Source organism: Lolium perenne, chromosome 2 (genome assembly GCF_019359855.2).
Source record: "Lolium perenne isolate Kyuss_39 chromosome 2, Kyuss_2.0, whole genome shotgun sequence".
NCBI lineage: Eukaryota > Viridiplantae > Streptophyta > Magnoliopsida > Poales > Poaceae > Lolium > Lolium perenne.
Window position 1 is genome coordinate 92,072,863 of NC_067245.2, and position 13,208 is coordinate 92,086,070.

Sequence of the window (13,208 nt, forward strand, 5' to 3'; positions counted from 1 at the left end):
TACAACAACATTGACCCTGTAACATACTGAGGGAGTTTTCTATCAAGAGGAAGAAGACTTCGGGCACTTTGAGTTAGAACCAGTTGTTGAAGAGGACCTCGGGAACGATGCAGAAACTCGTGGTGAGTCAGTGATGGATCTAAAGTACATAGATATGCTCGAGAAGTTACATGCGGAAAATAGCAACGATGATGAGGCTCCACCCATCTATTAGGCTCCAACTTACTACTCAAAAGATAGTGTAGTGATAGTGAGAAAGAGAAACAAAATGAGAATGAGAATGAGAGTGATGACGGCTGGTGAGGGTCTTTTATGTGTTTATGCTTCATATATACTTTTCAACATGCTTCTTAATTGCATTATATCTTTATACTTAGTATATATATTTTTCAACATGCTTCTTAATTGCATTATGTCTTTATGCTTAGTATTTATTTGTGAACATGTTTTTCAATTGCATTACGTCGTTATGCTTAGTGTCTATATTTTACTATGTCTTTGTGCTTAATTGTTTTCTCTTTCTCAATGCAGGTGATTGAACAATATGAGTAGAGGCAAGGCGGACTCGGGGAGCTTGCTTAAGGGAATGCAACAACGCAAGAACAATGTCTGGCCACAACGTCCCAATCCGCGTTACCTCAAACTTAGCTATCGTTGCCTATTCGACGGTACCCCGAAGCAGCGGCGGAGCCAGGATCAAAATCAAGAGGGGGCAAAATTGTGGTAATGAGGAAAATATCTCATGCTAAGTGGGGGCAAATGATTCTTTTAAGCTTACTATTACAAAGGGACAAAAAATGAGTGGGGGCATGTGCCCCCCATGGCTAACACTCTAGATCCGCCCATGCCCCGGAGGAGGGATCCTCACGTGGGGGGGGGGGGGGGGGTAGGGGTCATAGGACGGAGAGCCATTGGGACAGTGGTACGCGGTTTACCTAGATTCGGAACACGCTACTCGGAGTCAGGGCCTACTGATGTTTGTTTCAAATTATCTGTGCGCTTTCGCGTTATTACAATGAGTTGTGGTTGTGCCTATAGAGCTCCCGGGATCCGGCTTATAAAGGCGCCTGAATCTAGGGTTTCTACGGAGAGTCCTAGCCGGAATACAATCTTGCCTAACTACGGAACATTACATTGTCGTGGACGTCAAGGATCCGTCTACTACCTAATACACCGTACTAGATTCGGCTGCCTTTGACGGGCCAAGCCGGATACAACTTCAAGCGTACGTCGGTTAGGATACGGCGAAAGATGAAAGCCTCGCCATCAAACTGGACAACGAAATACTTCCTCCATGTCGTAATATGAAATGTTATTACAACTAATTTATAAGTATATTAATTAATTACATTAACATCTTATATTACGGAACAAAGGGAGCACTATCTATCTATCTATGAAAAAATACTACAACAAACGAACCTAACAAGCATGTCTTCACATCCCCGTGCTCTTTGTGGGCGATTTCCGTGCTCTTTCGTCGAGGAAGTTGAGTTCCACATCCATCTCATCATATCACGTCACCGGTCCTAGAAGGTGACCTGGCGTGGCATGCCTTCATGATGCAGAATCACAATATCGACAAATACCAATTATCAAGCAGATAAGGGGTTGATTACGCAACATGTATTGTATATTCTTGTTGCTCATAATCAAACGCTTGGGAGGTACAAGATGTATACGTAAATTCCATCCTAGCTTTTCTCATGATTGATGTGATACATTAGTGTATAGCATCATGAGATAAACTCGCCCCTATAGATTACTTGTTCTTCCTCAGTTTATGAAAGATGTCTAAATTTTGTCAAAATTTAGATGTATCTAGACCTATTCTAATATCTAGATACATCTAAATTTATCTAAAGTAAAGATATTCTTTTATGGATGGAGAAAGTAATAAAAAAACCATGAAGATGGAGACTATCTATGGTGCCAGGAGGCAGCATTCCCTACATCCTTTCATGAACCTCAGTAGCAATCCAAATTGTACAAGTGCACCATGTTAGTGAAAATTAGGATCGATTGAGTTCAAAATTTGTAGGCAATAGCGGATACGTTGCTGCCTCCGTTCCAAGATTGACCAAATATAGATATGACAATATCAGAAACTATACTATTGAAAAAATATAACATAAAAATACATTTTATGCTTGACCAATTTCTATTGATTTAATTTTGTAGATATTCTTTTTCTCTTTAAATTTAGTTAAATTTAGAATATGCTGATTTTTTACTAAATTTATACGGCTTTTATTTTGATGAAACTGGGAGTATACTGTTACAAGAGTGGTAAGAATTCACAACATAATAATAATAAACCACAATAGATGAACACGGTGTTTTGGCTCAGAGGTGTAGTTACACCTATTTGGAAAAATATATTTTGAAATGTAACAAAATTTGAAAAGAATTCTTTAGTGTACATCTGAACATCCTATGTTAGCTCACAAAAATTCTGCAGGATATTTTTTGTGTCGCCTATGTAAAAAGGAAAGAAAAAATCTCTCTAAAAAACTATTTTGGAGAACTAGAATTTTTTTTTTTGTACGGGCCATGAAAAAATAATATTTTTTTGCTACAATTCGTGTGCAGGCATAGAATGTCTTGAAGTACAAATCGATATTTTTTCGGATTTTTATATAGTTTAAAAAATATATTTTTCGGCGGTAGGTACATATACAGCTATGAGGTAAAATTGGATTTTCGTTGAATAATGCTCGAACATGCCAAAAAAAAAAGGCCCATCGACCTTAACAAGAAGCAGCGAGGGTAAAAATGTTGTGGGGCCCGGTAACTTCCAGCATTCACTTTTTTCTTTGGTTTTGCCATAACCATACAAAAATTGATCCGGTGCTCCAGGTTGCGTCGCTCAGCGAAACGACGCGGAGACGTTAGCGTGATAGTTTAGGGAATAATGAATAAAAAAAGAAAATTTATTAAAATATGTATAATGCTAGAGAAGACACAACTTTCCTAGCACTCCACATCATTTAGAGAAGAAAACGATATAAGTCATACCATACAATATCTTTTATTGTTAAATCTAGCAATTAATGAGAATTAATTAAATTTAGTAAAAAAATGTATTGCTAAGAAAAAGCATATATTACAATGAGAAAATAGCCTTCCTCTATTTTTTTCAGAAGTCGTCCTTTAACTAAGGAAGATAGCATTTTCTTTCCATATTCTCTTTCCGCTAAATAAGCAAAAAAAAAGTTCCAATGTGGCAATTCTAAGCAAATGTTGATGTCATTTTACTGTTCACGCCCTGACTACTCCATGATGGCGATGCATAAATAGTGTTACTCGACGCTATTTTCGATGTATGCAAATTGCTTTGCTTTTTCTGAGGCTAAATGCTTCACTTTTTGTTTGGAAAAAGGCGACTGTGAAAGCGGGGAGATGGTGGAGTTGGGGAACATACAAATGCACGCACGCTTGCTGGATGAAAAGAGACGGCATGGAAAGTGGCAACCATCGAGTTACTCACTCAGGTTAGGATATCCGGCTGCCAAATCTTCTCCCGAGTGAAAGGCCTCCGATGAATAAATATTTTTTTTGATAAGCGAGGAATATATTAATATTGTGAAGATACCAATTCATCGACAACAACAAGATACCCTAATGCAGTATGGACACAGAGCTAAAAAAAAAAGCTAAAAAAAAAAGGCTCACTACAATGTTTAAGTTATGATACTAGCTGCACAAACACCACCAAAACAACATTTGAAGTTCAAGTTCTTCAAAACAACGCCTCCAAGAAGAAAACAACCCACAATTACCATCGTCCGATCATAGATCTTAAGTATTCATAGATCTTAAATATTCATCTTAAAAATGTTCCTACTTTTAAAATAATGCCTTCAATAAAGCTATTGTCAGCCACAACCAATTAAGATCCTACTTTAGATTTTCACCTGGAAAAGTAAAACTTTGAACTTCATGTGATGTCGCTGCCCCCACTAGCATATCTCTCCTACAAATTCCGAAACACCAAGTAAATTCCTCATCGATGCAAAGACTTAAATCACCATTACTAGTCCTTACATCATGGCTTTCATGACATTTTCCGCCTCTGACATCACCATGGGGCAAAAAAATACATGTATAATGATGAAAATAGATAGAAGAGCTTTGTGCTGTGATACGTCTCAAACGTATCTATAATTTCTTATGTTCCATGCTACTTTTATGACAATACTCACATGTTTTATACACACTTTACATCATTTATATGCATTTTCCGGCACTAACCTAGTAACGAGATGCCGAAGCGCCAGTTGCTGTTTTCTGCTGTTTTTGGTTCCAGAAATCCTACAAAGGAAATATTCTCGGAATTGGACGAAATCAACGCCCAGGGTCTTATTTTTCCACGGAGCTTCTAGAAGACCGAAGAGCATACGAAGTGGGGCCACGAGGTGGCCAGACCATAGGGCGGCGCGGCCAGGGAGGGGCCCACGCCGGCCTATGGTGTGGGCCCCTCGTCAGCCCTCCGACTCTGCCCTTCCGCCTACTTAAACTCTCCGTCGCGAAAACCCTATTACCGAGAGCCACGATATGGAATTACTTCCAGAGACGCCGCCGCCAATCCCATCTCGGGGGATTCAGGAGATCGCCTCCGGCACCCTGCCGGAGAGGGGAATCATCACCGGAGGGCTCTACATCACCATGCCCGCCTCCGGATTGATGCGTGAGTAGTTCATCCTTGGACTATGGGTCCATAGCAGTAGCTAGATGGTTGTCTTCTCCTCATTGTGCTATCATGTTAGATCTTGTGAGCTGCCTATCGTGATCAAGATCATCTATTTGTAATGCTACATGTTGTGTTTGTTGGGATCCGATGAATATTGAATACTATGTCAAGTTGATTATCAATCTATCATATATGTGTTGTTTATGTTCTTGCATGCTCTCTGTTGCTAGTAGAGGCTCTGGTCAAGTTGATACTTGTAACTCCAAGAGGGAGTTGATGCGCGTGAAACACACGTCCGTTGGGAACCCCAAGAGGAAGGTGTGATGTGCACAACAGTAAGTTTTCCCTCAGAAAGAAACCAAGGTTTATCGAACCAGGAGGAGCCAAGAGGCACGTTGAAGGTTGATGGCGGAGGGATGTAGTGCGGTGCAACACCAGTGATTCCGGCGCCAACGTGGAACCTGCACAACACAACCAAAGTACTTTGCCCCAACGTAACAGTGAGGTTGTCAATCTCACCGGCTTGCTGTAACAAAGGATTAACCGTATTGTGTGGAAGATGATTGTTTGCAGAAAACAGTAAAGAACAATTGCAGTAGATTGTATGCGATGTAAAGAATAGGACCGGGGTCCACAGTTCACTAGAGGTGTCTCTCCCATAAGATAAATAGCATGTTGGGTGAACAAATTACAGTCGGGCAATTGACAAATAGAGAGGGCATGACAATGCACATACATGATATGATAAGTATTGTGAGATTTAATTGGGCATTATGATAAAGTACATAGACCGCTATCCAGCATGCATCTATGCCTAAAAAGTCCACCTTCAGGTTATCATCCGAACCCCTTCCGGTATTAAGTTGCAAACAACAGACAATTGCATTAAGTATGGTGCGTAATGTAATCAATAACTACATCCTTGGACATAGCATCAATGTTTTATCCCTAGTGGCAACAGCACATCCACAACCTTAGAACTTTACATCACTTTGTCCCAGATTTAATGGAGGCATGAACCCACTATCGAGCATAAATACTCCCTCTTGGAGTTAAGAGTAAAAACTTGGCCAGAGCCTCTACTAATAACGGAGAGCATGCAAGATCATAAACAACACATAGGTAATAGATTGATAATTAACATAACATAGTATTCTCTATCCATCGGATCCCGACAAACACAACATATAGCATTACAGATAGATGATCTTGATCATGTTAGGCAGCTCACAAGATCCGACAACGAAGCACATAAGGAGAAGACGACCATCTAGCTACTGCTATGGACCCATAGTCCAGGGGTGAACTACTCACTCATCACTCCGGAGGCGATCATGGCGGTGAAGAGTCCTCCGGGAGATGATTCCCCTCTCCGGCAGGGTGCCGGAGGCGATCTCCAGAATCCCCCGAGATGGGATTGGCGGCGGCGGCGTCTCAGTAAGGTTTTCCGTATCGTGGCTCTCGGTACTGGGGGTTTCGCGACGAAGGCTTTAAGTAGGGGGAAGGGAAACGCGGGGGGCCACACGAGGGCCCCACACGCTAGGGCCGCGCGGCCAAGACCTGGGCCGCGCCGCCCTAGTGTGGCGGCGCCTCGTGGCCCCACTTCCTTTCCCCCTCGGTCTTCTGGAAGCTTCGTGCAAAAATAGGACCCTGGGCGTTGATTTCGTCCAATTCCGAGAATATTTCCTTTGTAGGATTTCTGAAACCAAAAACAGCAGAAAACAAAGCGGCTCTTCGGCATCTTGTTAATAGGTTAGTGCCGGAAAATGCATAAATACGACATATAATGTGTATAAAACATGTAGATATCATCAATAATGTGGCATGGAACATAAGAAATTATAGATACGTTTGGGACGTATCAAGCATCCCCAAGCTTAGTTCCTGCTCGTCCCGAGCAGGTAAACGATAACAAAGATAATTTCTGGAGTGACATGCCATCATAACCTTGATCATACTATTGTAAGCATATGTAATGAATGCAGCGATCAAAACAATGGTAGTGACATGAGTAAACAAATGAATCATAAAGCAAAGACTTTTCATGAATAGTACTTCAAGACAAGCATCAATAAGTCTTGCATAAGAGTTAACTCATAAAGCAATAAATCAAAGTAAAGGTATTGAAACAACACAAAGGAAGATTAAGTTTCAGTGGTTGCTTTCAACTTATAACATGTATATCTCATGGATAATTGTCAATGTAAAGTAATATAACAAGTGCAATATGCAAGTATGTAGGAATCAATGCACATTTCACACAAGTGTTTGCTTCTTGAGGTGGAGAGAGATAGGTGAACTGACTCAACATAAAAGTAAAAGAAAGGTCCTTCAAAGAGGAAAGCATCGATTGCTATATTTGTGCTAGAGCTTTTATTTTGAAAACATGAAACAATTTTGTCAACGGTAGTAATAAAGCATATGTATCATGTAAATTATATCTTACAAGTTGCAAGCCTCATGCATAGTGTACTAATAGTGCCCGCACCTTGTCCTAATTAGCTTGGACTACCGGATCATCGCAATACACATGTTTTAACCAAGTGTCACAAAGGGGTACCTCCATGCCGCCTGTACAAAGGTCTAAGGAGAAAGCTCGCATTTTGGATTTCTCGCTTTTGATTATTCTCAACTTAGACATCCATACCGGGACAACATGGACAACAGATAATGGACTCCTCTTTAATGCATAAGCATGTAGCAACAATTAGTGTTCTCATATGAGATTGAGGATATATGTCCAAAACTGAAACTTCCACCATGATTCATGGTTTTAGTTAGCGGCCCAATGTTCTTCTCTAACAATATGCATGCTCTAACCATTAAGTGGTAGATCTCCCTTACTTCAGACAAGACGGACATGCATAGCAACTCACATGATATTCAACAAAGAGTTGATGGCGTCCCCAGGAACATGGTTATCGCACAACAAGCAACTTAATAAGAGATAAAGTGCATAAGTACATATTCAATACCACAATAGTTTTTAAGGCTATTTTGTCCCATGAGCTATATATTGCAAGGCGAATGATGGAAATTTAAAGGTAGCACTCAAGCAATTTACTTTGGAATGGCGGAGAAATACCATGTAGTAGGTAGGTATGGTGGACACAAATGGCATAGTGGTTGGCTCAAGGATTTTGGATGCATGAGAAGTATTCCCTCTCGATACAAGGTTTAGGCTAGCAAGGTTTATTTGAAACAAACACAAGGATGAATCGGTGCAGCAAAACTCACATAAAAGACATATTGTAAACATTATAAGACTCTACACCGTCTTCCTTGTTGTTCAAAACTCAATACTAGAAATTATCTAGACTTTAGAGAGACCAAATATGCAAACCAAATTTTAGCAAGCTCTATGTATTTCTTCATTAATGGGTGCAAAGTATATGATGCAAGAGCTTAAACATGAGCACAACAATTGCCAAGTATCAAATTATCCAAGACATTTTAGAATTACTACATGTAGCATTTCCCAATTCCAACCATATAACAATTTAACGAAGAAGATTCAACCTTCGCCATGAATACTATGAGTAAAGCCTAAGGACATATTTGTCCATATGCAACAGCGGAGCGTGTCTCTCTCCCACACAATGAATGCTAGGATCCATTTTATTCAAACAAAAACAAAAACAAAAACAAACTGACGCTCCAAGCAAAGTACATAAGATGTGACTGAATAAAAATATAGTTTCAGGGGAGGAACCTGATGATGTTGTCGATGAAGAAGGGGATGCCTTGGGCATCCCCAAGCTTAGACGCTTGAGTCTTCTTAAAATATGCAGGGGTGAACCACCGGGGCATCCCCAAGCTTAGAGCTTTCACTCCTCTTGATCTTAGTATATCATACTCCTCTCTTGACCCTTGAAAACTTCCTTCACACCAAACTTCAAGCAAACTCATTAGAGGGTTAGTGCATAATCAAAAATTCACATGTTCAGAGGTGACACAATCATTATTAATACTTCTGGACATTGCACAAAGCTACTGGACATTGATGGATCAAAGAAATTCATCCAACATAGCAAAAGAGGCAATGCGAAATAAAAGGCAGAATCTGTCAAAAACAGAACAGTCCGTAAAGACGAACCTGGAAGGGGCACTTAACTTGCTCAAACGGAAAAACTCAAAACTAATGAAAGTTGCGTACATATCTGAGGATCACACACGTAAATTTGCAGAGTTTTTTGATTTTTTTACAGAGACTTCTGCGCGAATTCGTGACAGACAGCAATGCTGTTTCTGCGCAGCAATCCAAATCTAGCATCAACTTTACCATAGAGACTTTACTTGGCGCAAAAACATGATAAGGAGAGGTTGCTACAGTAGTAAACAACTTCCAAGACTCAAATATAAAACAAAGTACTGTAGTAAAAACATGGGTTGTCTCCCATAAGCGCTTTTCTTTAACGCCTTTCAGCTAGGCGCAGAAAGTGTGTATCAAGTATTATCAAGAGATGAAGCATCGACATCATAATTTGTTCTAATAATAGAATCATAAGGTAACTTCATTCTTTTTCTAGGGAAGTGTTCCATACCTTTCTTGAGAGGAAATTGATATTTAATATTACCTTCCTTCATATCAATAGTAGCACCAACGGTTCGAAGAAAAGGTCTTCCCAATATAATGGGACAAGATGCATTGCATTCAATATCCAAGACAACAAAATCAACGGGGACAAGGTTATTGTTAACCATAATACGAACATTATCAACTCTCCCCAAAGGTTTCTTTTTAGCATTATCAACAAGATTAACATCCAAATAGCAATTTTTCAATGGTGGCAAGTCAAGCATATCATAGACTTTCTTAGGCATGACAAAAATACTTGCACCAAGATCACATAAAGCATTACAATCAAAATCATTGACCTTCATCTTAATGATGGGCTCCCAACCATCTTCTAACTTTCTAGGAATAGAGGTTTCAAGTTTTAGTTTCTCCTCTCTAGCTTTGATGAGAGCATTTGTAATATGTTTTGTAAAGGCCAAATTTATAGCACTAGCATTGGGACTCTTAGCAAGTTTTTGTAAGAACTTTATAACTTCAGAGATGTGACAATCATCAAAATCTAAATCATTATGAGCTACAGCAATGGGATCATCATCCCCAATGTTGGAAAAAATTTCAGCAGTTTTATCACAGGCAGTTTCAGCAGTTTTAGCAATTTCAGGCAGTTTTGTACGCTTTGCACTAGGAGTAGAAACATTGCCAACACCAATTATTTTACCATTGATAGTAGGAGGTGTAGCAACATGTGAATCATTATCATTACTAGTGGTGGTAATAGTCCAAACTTTATCTACATTATTCTCTTTAGCTAGTTTTTCATTTTCTTCTCTATCCCACCTAGCACGCAATTCAGCCATTAATCTTATATTCTCATTAGTTCTAACTTGGATGGCATTTGCTGTAGTAGTAATCTTATTATCAATATCCTTATTAGGCATAACTTTCAATTTTAAAAGATCAACATCAGAGGCAAGTCTATCAACCTTAGAAGCAAGAATATCAATTTTATCAAGCTTTTCCTCAACAGATTTGTTAAAAGCAGTTTGTGTACTAATAAATTCTTTAAGCATGGCTTCAAGACCAGGGGGTACACTCCTATTATTGTTGTAAGAATTCCCATAAGAATTACCATAACCATTACCATTAGCAGAAGGATATGGCCTATAGTTATTACCAGAATTGTTCCTATAAGCATTGTTGTTGAAATTATTATTTTTAATGAAATTCAAATCAACATTTTCTTCTTGAGCAACCAATGAAGCTAAAGGAACATTATTAGGATCAACATTAGATCTACCATTCACAAGCATAGACATAATAGCATCAATCTTATCACTCAAGGAGGATGTTTCTTCAACAGAATTTACCTTCTTACCTTGTGGAGCTCTTTCCGTGTGCCATTCAGAGTAATTTATCATCATATCATCAAGAAGCTTTGTAGCCGCCCCCAAAGTGATGGACATAAAGGTACCTCCAGCAGCTGAATCCAATAGGTTCCGCGAAGAAAAATTTAGTCCTGCATAGAAGGTTTGGATGATCATCCAAGTAGTCAGTCCATGGGTTGGGCAATTCTTTACCAAAGATTTCATTCTCTCCCATGCTTGAGCAACATGTTCATTATCTAATTGCTTAAAATTCATTATGCTACTTTTCAAAGATATAATTTTAGCAGGAGGATAATATCTACCAATAAAAGCATCCTTACATTTAGTCCATGAATCAATACTATTCTTAGGCAAAGATAGCAACCAATCTTTAGCTCTTCCTCTTAATGAGAAAGGAAACAATTTCAATTTTATAATATCACCATCTACATCCTTATACTTTTGCATTTCACATAGTTCAACAAAATTATTAAGATGGGCAGTAGCATCATCAGAACTAACACCAGAAAATTCTCTCTCATAACAAAATTAAGTAAAGCAGGTTTAATTTCAAAGAATTCTGCTGTAGTAGCAGGTGGAGCAATAGGTGTGCATAGGAAATCATTATTATTTGTGTTTGTGAAGTCACACAACTTAGTGTTTTCAGGGGTATTCATTTTAGCAGTAGTAAATAAAACAAACTAGATTAAGTAAATGCAAGTAACTAATTTTTTGTGTTTTTGATATAGAGAGCAAGACAATAAATAAAGTAAAGCTAGCAACTAATTTTTTTGTGTTTTGTTTAAGTGCAGCAAACAAAGTAGTAAATAAAATAAAGCAAGACAAAAAACAAAGTAAAGAGATTGGGAAGTGGAGACTCCCCTTGCAGCGTGTCTTGATCTCCCCGGCAACGGCGCCAGAAAACAGTCTTGATGCGCGTGAAACACACGTCCGTTGGGAACCCCAAGAGGAAGGTGTGATGTGCACAGCAGTAAGTTTTCCCTCAGAAAGAAACCAAGGTTTATCGAACCAGGAGGAGCCAAGAGGCACGTTGAAGGTTGATGGCGGAGGGATGTAGTGCGGCGCAACACCAGTGATTCCGGCGCCAACGTGGAACCTGCACAACACAACCAAAGTACTTTGCCCCAACGTAACAATGAGGTTGTCAATCTCACCGGTTTGCTGTAACAAAGGATTAACCGTATTGTGTGGAAGATGATTGTTTGCAGAAAACAGTAAAGAACAATTGCAGTAGATTGTATGCGATGTAAAGAATAGGACCGGGGTCCACAGTTCACTAGAGGTGTCTCTCCCATAAGATAAATAGCATGTTGGGTGAACAAATTACAGTCGGGCAATTGACAAATAGAGAGGGCATGACAATGCACATACATGATATGATAAGTATTGTGAGATTTAATTGGGCATTACGACAAAGTACATAGACCGCAATCCAGCATGCATCTATGCCTAAAAAGTCCACCTTCAGGTTATCATCCGAACCCCTTCCGGTATTAAGTTGCAAACAACAGACAATTGCATTAAGTATGGTGCGTAATGTAATCAATAACTACATCCTTGGACATAGCATCAATGTTTTATCCCTAGTGGCAACAGCACATCCACAACCTTAGAACTTTCTGTCACTGTCCCAGATTTAATGGAGGCATGAACCCACTATCGAGCATAAATACTCCCTCTTGGAGTTAAGAGTAAAAACTTGGCCAGAGCCTCTACTAATAACGGAGAGCATGCAAGATCATAAACAACACATAGGTAATAGATTGATAATTAACATAACATAGTATTCTCTATCCATCGGATCCCGACAAACACAACATATAGCATTACAGATAGATGATCTTGATCATGTTAGGCAGCTCACAAGATCCGACAACGAAGCACATAAGGAGAAGACGACCATCTAGCTACTGCTATGGACCCATAGTCCAGGGGTGAACTACTCACTCATCACTCTGGAGGCGATCATGGTGGTGAAGAGTCCTCCGGGAGATGATTCCCCTCTCCGGCAGGGTGCCGGAGGTGATCTCCAGAATCCCCCGAGATGGGATTGGCGGCGGCGGCGTCTCAGTAAGGTTTTCCGTATCGTGGCTCTCGGTACTGGGGGTTTCGCGACGAAGGCTTTAAGTAGGGGGAAGGGCAACGCGGGGGGCCACACGAGGGCCCCACACGCTAGGGCCGCGCGGCCAAGACCTGGGCCGCGCCGCCCTAGTGTGGCGGCGCCTCGTGGCCCCACTTCCTTTCCCCCTCGGTCTTCTGGAAGCTTCGTGCAAAAATAGGACCCTGGGCGTTGATTTCGTCCAATTCCGAGAATATTTCCTTTGTAGGATTTCTGAAACCAAAAACAGCAGAAAACAGCAACTGGCTCTTCGGCATCTTGTTAATAGGTTAGTGCCGGAAAATGCATAAATACGACATATAATGTGTATAAAACATGTAGATATCATCAATAATGTGGCATGGAACATAAGAAATTATAGATACGTTTGGGACGTATCAGGAGTATTTATGCTAGATAGTGGGTTCATGCCTCCATTGAATCTAGGACAGTGACAGAAAGTTCTAAGGTTGTGGATGTGTTGTTGCCACTAGGGATAAAACATCAATGCTT